The sequence below is a fragment of the Prionailurus bengalensis genome, unplaced genomic scaffold, assembly GCF_016509475.1.
Source record: "Prionailurus bengalensis isolate Pbe53 unplaced genomic scaffold, Fcat_Pben_1.1_paternal_pri Un_scaffold_67, whole genome shotgun sequence".
Classification (NCBI taxonomy): domain Eukaryota; kingdom Metazoa; phylum Chordata; class Mammalia; order Carnivora; family Felidae; genus Prionailurus; species Prionailurus bengalensis.
The window spans coordinates 111,610-123,349 of record NW_025091167.1 but is presented as its reverse complement, the minus strand read 5'-3'; positions in this window follow the sequence as shown (position 1 = coordinate 123,349).

The following is an 11,740-nucleotide window of genomic DNA, read 5'->3' as shown; positions in this document are numbered from 1 at the left end:
GCTCTTGGTAAGACAATGCAAACAAAGGTTTATCCTCTGGGAAAAATCAAAGTTTTAGGTCTCATCTCTATCAGGTCTTTGATTACTTCTGAATGTTAAAGGAGCTAGGTTTTGATAACAGCTGTATAATACTGTACATTCACCTTTGGGATCTTTTATTACCACTTTGGTTGAATATATAAAATTGTTAAGGTTTGTAACGATCTGTAATCCTATTTAGGATGCACTTATGACTTCTGGGGTTTTAACAAACTTCTCAGGATTTAAATGGTAAATAAAGTCTTCTTGACCAATTAGGCCTTTATATTTGGGTTGTTAAGTTACTTGGAAAAGCCCTGTCATACAATGGTAAACCTTAGAGTGTATTTCACAGGTAAATATTGTAACTACCTGAATATATGCAATTCCTAAAATTTTAATGTTTTGATAAAAGGTCATCACTTAATATTTTGACGACTTGAGATGTTATGCGTCACAGAAATAACCAAATTTCTTTGTCCACTGCATCATAATGAACTCTCATCAGATCTTTAACAATGTCTATTTCTGAGATTTTGCCATTTATAATTGTTCTTATTCTCTCACAAAACGTGTTTCTTCTTTAAGGAGATTTATAAAAAGGACTTTGGGGATAAATACAGGTATTCAACATCTTTAAGATTAATACTAAAATGGGTAAAAATTTCCAGAACTAAAAAGCTGCATTCAAATTGAACAAGAATTAAGAACATGGGATTAAACGAATTTAGGAAGATTATAGTTTTGTGATTCTTGTTGAAAATATTGCTGGTTCCCTAATGTCTCCTTTCCCAGATTAAGGAAACTTTCTCTTAAGATATCTATGATATACAAAAATGTCATAAAGTTATGAATTTGTAAACTGAAGCATTTATGTTTTCTCTCTACATAATTCCCCTGAAATTCAAAACTCTCAATGAGTATTCTTTCTTTCATGGCAATTACAATTGTTTGCAAAAGTTCAATAAGAATCTGTTCATCTTATAACAGGTCACCATTTGGAAATACTGGCTATTTTACCAAGGCTTTGACTGGAATGTCATATTTGAGGATGACATTCATAGACTCAGATATGACCAGACAACTTTAAGGAATTAGGGTTGGCTTTATAAAACATGGAGCCATAAAGCCCCTTGGAAATGTTGGCCTGGGGCCTTGCTTACAGAGTTCCCAGCAGCCTCACCAGGTAAGTAAAGAAGGTCACTTCCTGGCAGGTGCAGGAACCTCAGGATATCTTGGGGACCTCATGAAGAGGAATTCATCCAATTCTACAGGTATTGCAGGCTTGTCTGATGGCCTGGAGAGGCTACTAAAAGTTCAACCCAGAGATTCCTTATAAAAGGTTCCAACAAAGCAAAATTTAAAAGAGCCTCATGATCAATCGCTATTCTGGTTGAGCTTATGTAAATAATTAGGCCAGATTTGTTAAGACTGGATTTGTTCTACAAATGCATTGGTCTCAATTTGGCTATCTCTGGAAAGGGCAGGTTTTAGAGAGAACAACTATGTTTCATCAATGCACCATTATGGATGTTAAATTCTAGTTATGATTGCCTTTAAATGTTTGTTATTTGCCTAAACTAGACTTGAGATAAACTTCAGAAAACTGTCACAGCATTTCATATAGAGGCAATCTTCTGTGCTTGTTATACAATGGGAATAACAATAAGATATGATATTCAAAAACTGGAAAACAGGATGGATCTCTAAATATGCAAACCATATGTTCCCTAAACCTGATCTGACAGTTACCAGAAACCCACCCCTTTCGAAGACTTGGAGGTGGACTTTACAGACATACAACCAAAGAGAGGATTCAGTTTCAGGTATCACCCCATGGGTCTATCACTCCAGAGCTAAGAAGGCCAACTCGGAGGAGCCCTCAACCTGGCGAAGTGATCCAGATCCAGTCAACCCGCTTAAACTGACCCTCAAAAAGACACTGGCCCCTGAGATCTCCAGCCCTGATCCAGCCACGCCCCAGAAGTTGGCTGGTCTGCGCACGACAGAAGCTTGAGGAATCAACCAAGCCTAGGGGTTTGGATGCAACTCTGCCAGCCCTTGCCCCTCACTGGGGTCATAGCCCTCATCTAACTTCTTACTGTTGGGCTGATAGAGACTGCACCAACAAGCTAGAGATGGGACAAAAGATGCATGCTGGGTCTCACATACTTCCTCTGGATGGGAGGATTATTAAGTATTGCCTGTATATTATGATAACCTCTCTCACATTCACAACTGCTGCTTACCTACTTTGCCCCCAGGATTGTTATATGACAATAAGTGAGTCAAGGGCATTCAGCACCTTCACCTCCCTCCACAAAGATTGCTACAAGGGAAAAACACCCACTCTCTGTCAGTTACCTGGTGCCCCAAGGACTAAGTATTGGACTGTAGAGATAACCCAAAATGTCAGGAACCCATGTCACAACAAGGGCCTCCAGAGAGGGAAGCTTGCTATACTTACCTTCCTCAATGTGGGAATCTCGGGCAGGGAAGGGATGCAGGACAGGGCCCTTCAAAAGGTTATAAAGGATACCCAGAACGGGGTAATATAAGCCATAAAGGTGACCACTCCCCTGGCAGCCTACCAGGGTTTGAGCCTTTCAGCCCTCAATCAGATGCTTACCAATTCCCCACTCCAACGTTGGACTAACACTACCTTACCAATCGTCCATAAAATAGATAATCACACCCAAACCTGCTGGATGTGCTTCCTCTCAGCAGGAGGGCTTACTTAGCCACTCCTATCCCTTTTACCTAGGAAGCTCCTGAAAATCTCAAAACCAACACTTCTGTCTTAATTGGACCCCTGGCCACTGGGATCCGTCTCACAAATGCCAACAATCTAATCTGTCCCTGAAGGTATGAACGGTACCTCTCTATACGGAAGAAATATAACCTTAAAGAGGAATACAACCCTATGTTCAACCCCTGGGGTGTTCTATCTATGTTCTAATTCGGCCTACCAATGCTTACAGGCCAACTGGACTCAGAGATGTTTTTCCATCTTCCTAACCCCAGAGATATCCGTATACACTGAAGATCAGCTCCTAACAACTTTTAGCCCCACTCCTGGGCTAAATGGGCAATCCTGCTACCCATTCTGATAGCAGCAGGAATTGCGACAGGAATAGGGGGCATAGGTTCATCCATAGGACTATACCATAGACTATCTCAAGAGCTAAATGAAGACATGGAACAAGTGGCAGATTCTCTGGTAACCTTACAAAGCCAAATAAACTCTCTGGCAGCAGTGACCCTCCAAAACAGGTGAACCCTGGACCTCCTCACTTCAGAAAAAGGAGGGACTTGTATCTTTCTGGGGGAGGAATGTTGCTATTTTGTAAACCAGTCAGGAATAGTTACAACTAAGGTTAAGGAACTCAAGGAAAGAATTCAACATAGACAACAGGAAAATACCAATCAATGGAAAGGATGGGATCTCACAGACTGGGCATCCTGGCTTCCTGCCCTGGTAGGGCCCCTCCTCTCCATAATTTTACTTGTATCCATTGGCCCCTGTATACTGAATGCCATGGTATGTTTTATTGAAAACACTGTTGCTTGCCAAAGTACTGCAAGACTTCCGAGAGTACCAACCTGTATATCTTACCCTTCCGAGAGTACCAACCTGTAAAATTGAAAGGTGATGCCTACTAAAAGTTTTTTAAAAAGGCATCAAAGGGGGGAAATGTTGGAGAAGTGAATAAGGCACAACAAAGATGGCTGATTGGACTTAAACAAACTCTGGTCTCTAGCTTAGAGACCCCTCCTCCAGTTTCTTCTTCCTTTGTTTGCTGTGTGCGTGAAAACTCCCACAGATATGGAGGCTGTTGGCTATAAATTACCCTCCCCACTTGCATTCTGGGCTGAGACCTTTGGAGAAATAGTCTCCTCTGAGCCCACTAGTGTAAAATAAATCTCCAACCCACCAAGACTGCTGAGTGCCGCTTGGTTTTTCCGCCAGTGTTCCAGCTTGGTTCAGTAATATGTTCAAAGAACTTAAACAACCATCCCTGAAGAACTAGATAAAGTAAAAAAATGGAGTCTAACCAAAATGGAGAATATCAAGAAGGAGATAAAAACTATTTTAAAGAAGAACCAAATCAAAATTCTGGAGTTGTAAAATATAATGGCCCTAGAGGAGTGCAATGGCTGATCTGAGCAGGGAGAATAAAGAACAACTGAACTGAAAGCTAAGTCAACAGAAATTGTCCAATCTGAAGAAAAGAAAGAAAACAGAATGAAGAAAAATGAACAAGTCCTCAGGACCCTTGAGACAGCATCAAGTCCACCAGCATGTATAACGGGAGTCTCAGGGATGAAAAATTAAAGGGGTCCAAAAGAATATTTGAAGACATAATGCACAAAAGCTTTCCAAATATGATCAAACTTCCATATTCAAGAAGCTCAACAAATCACAAGTAGAATACAAGAGCACAAATTACAAGAGATCCACCGCAAGACACACCACTATCAATCTGCCAAAAGTAAAAGACAGACAGAAAATCTTGAAAGCAGGGAGAAGTGACTCTTCATGACAAGGACTCCTCAGGAAGATTAACAGCTTACTTCACATCAGAATCCATGGAGGACAGAGGCAGTGGGATGACATGTTCAAAGTGCTGAAAGAATAAGACCTTCAACCAACAGTTCTGAAAAGCAGAAAAAGGATCCTTCAAAAATGAAGGACAATTAAGAGATTCCCAAATGAACAAAAACCAAGAGAATGTGCCACTAGCACACCTGCCCTACAAGAAACACCAAAGAAAGACCAAGAGGCTGAAATGAAAGGACCTAGATAGTACTTTAAATTCATATAAAAAAATAAAGAACACTAGTAAAGGTAACTACATAGGCAAATTAAAAAAAATGTATAAATGCATTGTAACTCTATTTTCTCTTATCCAACTTAAAGACAACTGCATAATTCAGTAATTATAAATCACTATATATAGGTACACAATATACACAAATGTAATTTGTATGACAGCACAAAGTAGGAGAGAACAGAGCTATATAGGAGCAAAGTTTCATATACTAGTGAAATTGAGTTGCTATTAATTTAAATTACAATGTTATCTAAGGAAGGAATTGTAATCCTCAGAGCAACCACTAAGAAAATAACTAAAATATATATATATTTAAAATAACAATGGAATAAAAATAATACATTAGAAAATATCCAACTAATACAAAAGAAGATAGTAATGAGGGATAGAGGAACAGAATGAAACCATAAGATATAGAAAACAAATGGTAAAATGTCAGATAGAATGCTATCTTATCAGTAATTACACTAAATATAAATGGATAGGTCGAAAGTAAAAAGGTTTTTAAAACATATACCATGCAAACAGTAACCAAAAAAAGGTGGGGGGGAGTGACTTTCCTAGCATCAGGCAAACAGACATTAAAACAAAATTGTTACTACAGATAAATAAGGGCATTTGATAATGGTAAATGCATCAATAATTATCAAAAAACATAACAATTATATATACCTAACAATATAGCCACAAAATACATGAAGCAAAACCTGACAGAATTGGAGAGAGAGAAATGCAATTCAGTAATAATAGGAGACTTCAATACTCTACTTTCAATAATCTACTGAACAATCAGAAGATAGACAAAAAAAGGGAAGACTTGAACACTATAAACAAATTAGATCATACATGTATAGGACATTCCACCCAACAATAGCAGAATAGACATTCTTTTCAATATATACAGAACATTCACTAGGATAAACCACATATCATATAAAAAACACACAAAATGCAATAAAATTACAAATAAATAAAAGAAAATTTGGGAAATTCACAAGTTTGTGTAAACAACACACCCAAATAACTAAAGGGTCAAAGAAGAAATCATGAGGGAATCATAAAATTATTTGAGATGAATTAAAATGAAAATATAGCATACCACAACTTATGGGATGCTGGGAATACAGTGCTTAAAATTTATATATGAAAAAGCAAAAAATAAAAGAGAGAAGCTTATATTAATAAATTGATCTTTCACCTTAAGAAAAATGAGAAAGAAGACTAAACTAACACAAAAAAAGTAGAGGCTGGGAAGCAATAAAGATTAGAGTGGTAATAAATGGAATAGAGAATAGAAAAACCATAGAGAAAATCAACAAAACCAACAGTTGGGTCTCTGGAAAGATTGACAAAATACACAAACCTTTAGCTAAAACTGACCAAGAAAGAGAGAGGATGTAAATATTTAAGAGGGAACACTACTTCTGAACTTACAAATATAAAAAGAATTGTGTCTGTAGTGTAGTGGTTATCACATTCACCTAATATAAAAATAATAATGAGGGAATACTATGAACAATTGTATGCCAAGATGTTAGAAAATCTACATGAGATGGACAAATTCCTACAAACACACTGACAAACTAATTAAGAAGAAATAAAAAAATTAAGAGACCTGTAAAAATTAAAAGATTGAATTAGCAATACAAAAAATTCTTCCACAAAGTCCAAGACCAGATGGCTTCACTAGTGAAGTTTACCAAGCATTTAAAAAAGAATTAACACCATCCTTCACACACTCCCAAAGAAATTGATGAAATGGGAACATTTGCCTGATACCAAAATCAGACAGAGCCAACCTAAGAAAACTACAGACCAGTATAAGAGCCTTATAAATATACACACAAAACTCCTCAACAAAATACTAACAAAGTGATTTATGTGGCATATAAAAAGTCTTATACAACATGACCAAGTGGGATTTATCTCAGGAATGCAAAGTTGGTTCAATTTGTGAAAATCAATGTATTACACAATATTAATAGAATGGAGGAAAAAAAAAAACCGATTCACTCAATAGATCAGAAAAGCATTCAGCAATATCCAACACTTTCATGATAAAAACACTAAAAAAAATCACTAGGATTTTAAGGGAATTATTTCAATATGATAAAGTTTATCTATGAGAAACCCTCGGTTAACAAACTTAATGGTGAAAGATTGAAAGCATCCCCCTTAACATGAGGTACCAGACAAGGATACCTGCTTTTGCCACTCCTGTCCTATTGCATTGTACTTGAAGTCCTATCCAGCACAATCAGGCAAGAGATGAAATAAAAGGCATCCAAATTGGAATGGAAGAAGTAAAACTAACTGTTTACAGATGACATGATCTTGTACATAGAACATTCTAAGGAATACATACACACACACATACAACTAGTAAGTTCAGCAAGGTTGTAGGATTACAAGATCAATTTTTTTTTTAATTTTTTTTCAACGTTTATTTATTTTTGGGACAGAGAGAGACAGAGCATGAACGGGGAAGGGGCAGAGAGAGAGGGAGACACAGAATCGGAAACAGGCTCCAGGCTCTGAGCCATCAGCCCAGAGCCTGACGCGGGGCTCGAACTCACAGACCGCGAGATCGTGACCTGGCTGAAGTCGGACGCTTAACCGGCTGCGCCACCCAGGCGCCCCCAAGATCAATTTTTTAAAAGTCAGTTTTATTTCTATACACTAGCAATGAACAATCTAATAAACTAAGAAAACTGCATCTGCAATAGCATCAAAAAGAATAAAATACTTAAGGATAAAGGTAACCCCAAAAAAGTGTAAAAACTTTTACCCTGAAAACTGTAAAGCATTGTTGAAAGGAATTTTGAGAAACCTAATAAAATGAAAAGATATCCTGTCCTCATGGACTGAAAGACTTATATTGTTAAGATGGTGATATTTCTCAAACTTATCTACAAATCCAATGCATTCCTATCAAAATTATATTCATCTTTTTCACAAAAAAATGACAAGCTAATCCTAAAATCCATAGGGAAATGCAAGAAAGCCAGAATTTTAAACAATCTTGAAAAAAAGCCTGATTTCAAAACTTACTATAAAGCTACAATAATCAAGACAGTATAGTACTGGTATTAAAATCAAAATATAGATAAATGAAATAGAGTTGAGAATCCACAAATAAACCCATGCACCTGTGTTCAATTGATTTTCAGCCAGGATGCCAAGGCTATTTAATGGGAAGAGAAGAGCCTCTTCAAAAATGGTGCCAAGGGGCGCCTGGGTGGCGCAGTCGGTTAAGCGTCCGACTTCAGCCAGGTCACGATCTCACGGTCCATGAGTTCGAGCCCCGCATCGGGCTCTGGGCTGATGGCTCAGAGCCTGGAGCCTGTTTCCGATTCTGTGTCTCCCTCTCTCTCTGCCCCTCCCCCGTTCATGCTCTGTCTCTCTCTGTCCCAAAAATAAATAAATGTTGACAAAAATGGTGCCAAAATAACTGGATATCCACATGCAAAATCATGTGTTTAGACTCCTACCTCAAACCATATACAAAAACTAACACAAAATGGTCCAAAGCCCTAAACCTGACAGCTAAAACTATAAAACATTTAAAAGAAAACGTAGGTATAAGTTTTAGTGACTTTGGATTAAGTAACGGTTTCTTAGACATGATATCTAAAGTAAAAGCAACCAAAGAAAAATTAAATAAATTGGCCTTCATCAAAATTTAAGTTTTGTGGGACACTATCAATAAAGTAAAAAGACAATCCACATAAAGAGAGAGAATATTTGCCATGTAATCTTATAAGGGTCTAATATCCCGAATTTATAAAGAATACTTACAACTCAACAATAAATCCAATTTAAAAACTGGCAAAGGAGTAGAATGGCCAATAAGCACATTAAAAGATGCTCAACATCAGTTGTTAGGAAAATGCAAGTCAAAAAGACACCACTTAGCATAATGTTTTCCAGGTTCACTGATGTTGTTACATCAATGAGTACTTCACTCCTTTTTATGGTCAAATAATATTCCACTGTATGGATAGAACACATTTGGTTTATCCATTCACCATGTCATGAACTTTTTTTACTTTTTGGCTATTACATGAACATAGAACATATGCAGGTCTTTGTGTGAACGTGTATCTTCTGTTCTTCTGAATTATACATTTTGAAGGGGCAAATTTTATGGTATGTGATTTACAAATAAATAAAAAAAATTCATGAATTATTTATGGAATAGGTAAAGAAGCAGAACACTAGCAGCTTCCCAAACTCTCTGAGCCCCTAACAATAACCTTTATTCCTTATCACAGGGGTGACTGTCCAAACTCTGGAAAGAATCACTCCTCAGTTTCTGTATCATCCGTATTTAGTGTTACCAACTAAGAATACAGCCCTAAATAACAGTGTTTTGCTTACACTGCAATTTAGATCAATAGTCACATTCCACTTATTCTTCAGGTGTGGTGTCTTTTACCTGACATGAAGATTCTTGCATTCAGCCATGCTGTAGAACCACAATCCATCAATTCTACTCCTGAAGAACCATCCCTTTCCATAAAAACCCACAAAAAACAAAAACAAAAACAAAAACAAACCCAAAAAACCTGATTGCTTTTTAACACAAAAGTAATGTGTTAATAAGAAATATAATTTAGACAGCACAAAGATATAAATAAGGATATTTAAATGACTGACCATGTTACTGCCCCCAAATAACTAATGCTAAATCTAGTGTATATCCTTCCAATGTGTGCACACACACACATGCTATTTTTTTAAAATCAATGTCCTAGATCCTGGGTTGTTTTATTTCATAAAATGTATACATCTGCCCACCCCTATTTTTAGCACGGATATAATTTTTATATAATTTCTCATGTCATCCTTGATAGTTCACCCAGTGGTTGGTAAAACCTTTTTTGCCAGAGGATTTATAGACTGAGGAAGAATAGAGGAAAGAACACAGCAGGGACAAGTCGCTACATGTTTTAACTCCTATCCAGCCCAAGGCCACCAGCCCCAGATCCCCATTGGCAAGGTACCAAGAGCCCTGCACTGAGTACAGCAGTTTTATTAAGTCAGCAGAGATGCTGGGCCTGTGAGGACAGCCTGTGCTGTGAGCAATGAGTAAGGAGGACACAGGAGAAGCCTCACATCTTTGGGGACACCTCTGAAGGTAGAACAGTCCACACATACAAGGCTACCGAACCTGGGCGAAGGCAGGCTTTGCTCAGCTCAAAAAAGCAATAAACTACAAAAAAAAAGATGGAAATTACATATTACACCATGAGTTCCCCCTTTAGGCTTTAGGCTTTACAGCAGCCCAGCAGCAAAATAGGAAACGTCTGCTCTTCTTGCTACAGAGGTACCACCCTGGCTCCTGCCCTGGTCCTGCCACTACAGAAGTCACCCTTACCTCGTTGGTCCAGGCCCAGGTCATTCATTCGGACTGAGGCCCACACTCCATCTTCCCAGTGGCTTTCTTGCCCTAGACCCTCTGAGCCTGAACCTTGAGGCAAATTAACCATTCTTTTTAAATTCACAGCAAGCTATGAAGCAACAGTGGTAAACTGAGTCAGGCATACATAGGAGGCCTGGCTACAGTGGGGAGGCAGGTAATGGCGCTGGGGGGGGGGGGAGGGGAAGAGTACCAGTCCTACCACCACTGGAGCTGATGTGGGAAAAAAAGGCAGAAGGAAATGGCATATAGAACTAAATTTCCTTATAACCTGCAGCCCACTGACAATTACTTGAGGCTGGCAGAGTAAAATGTTTCTCCAGGAACTCTTTGGAGTTAATGCTTTGCTACAGGGAAAAACCACCTTAGCTTGACAATGGCTAGGACTCTGGTATCCTATGAGTCTTCTTTGGCATATGAAAATCTCACTGGAAACTTCCCCCGGACTTTACCTCCCCCAGTCTCTCCTCATGGTCCCAGGCAGTTCTTCCTACCCATGGGTCCTGTCCTCATGCTTCAATAAAAATCACCTTTTTGCACCAAAGACGTCTTCAAGAATTCTTTCTTGGCTGTTGGCTCTGGATCCCACGAACCCCACTATCACCCCAAAACCTCATCCAGAGCAACATACAGAACAAACAATAGGGTCTCAGGTCCCCATTCGGCTATCCTATGTGGCTCCCTTCAAACCCAAGGGGAGAAAGGATGCTTAGTAGAATAGGGTTGGGGAGGGGACAGTCCCTGAGTCCCTGCAGTGCCAGATACTTAATCTCTTAAAAAAAACAACAACAACACAAAAAACAGACACAGCTACCCAGGACCCATGCAGCAGCCCTTCATTCTTCACCCTCACAAATCCTGAGAGGGCTATCACTGCCTCTCCCCTGGGCCCTGGAGCCCACCTTGGCCTTCTCAAGAACTAGCATTAGCAAGGGTCTCCTTTCCTGCCTTTTCAGTTTCTCCGCACTCCCTCTGCGGGATCCTCCAACAATAGGACCTTGCACGAGAATCTGTCTCTCAAATAAGTTCCCTGGACCCCAAGCCATCCTCTAGCTTGTACCCTATTTCTCTCCTCCCTTTCAGGGCACAATGAAAGAGACATGTCCATACTGTCTCTATGTCCTTGCTTCTGTGCTCAACACCCATTTGGCTCCTTCCTGCACACATGGCCCTTGCCAAGACCAGAGGTCACCTGCACAACGCCAAACAATCCCCGCAGACCTCAGTGTGCCCAACGTCTCAGCCAGATTCACTAGGGCATGAGAGACTCAAGGACTTGAGACTTGCCCACCGTGGCCTCCCCACATCCTTGTCCCCGCAGTGTGCCCCCCACCCCTCCTGCATGTGGCTTTAGCCCCTGCTCTTTTTTCATCCCTTCTCCTCCCTCCTGATAAAGTCCAGTCCAGCCTGCACAGAAGAGCTGCTGACCATCAAGAATGACGCCCTGCTCTCATTTCCGAAAATG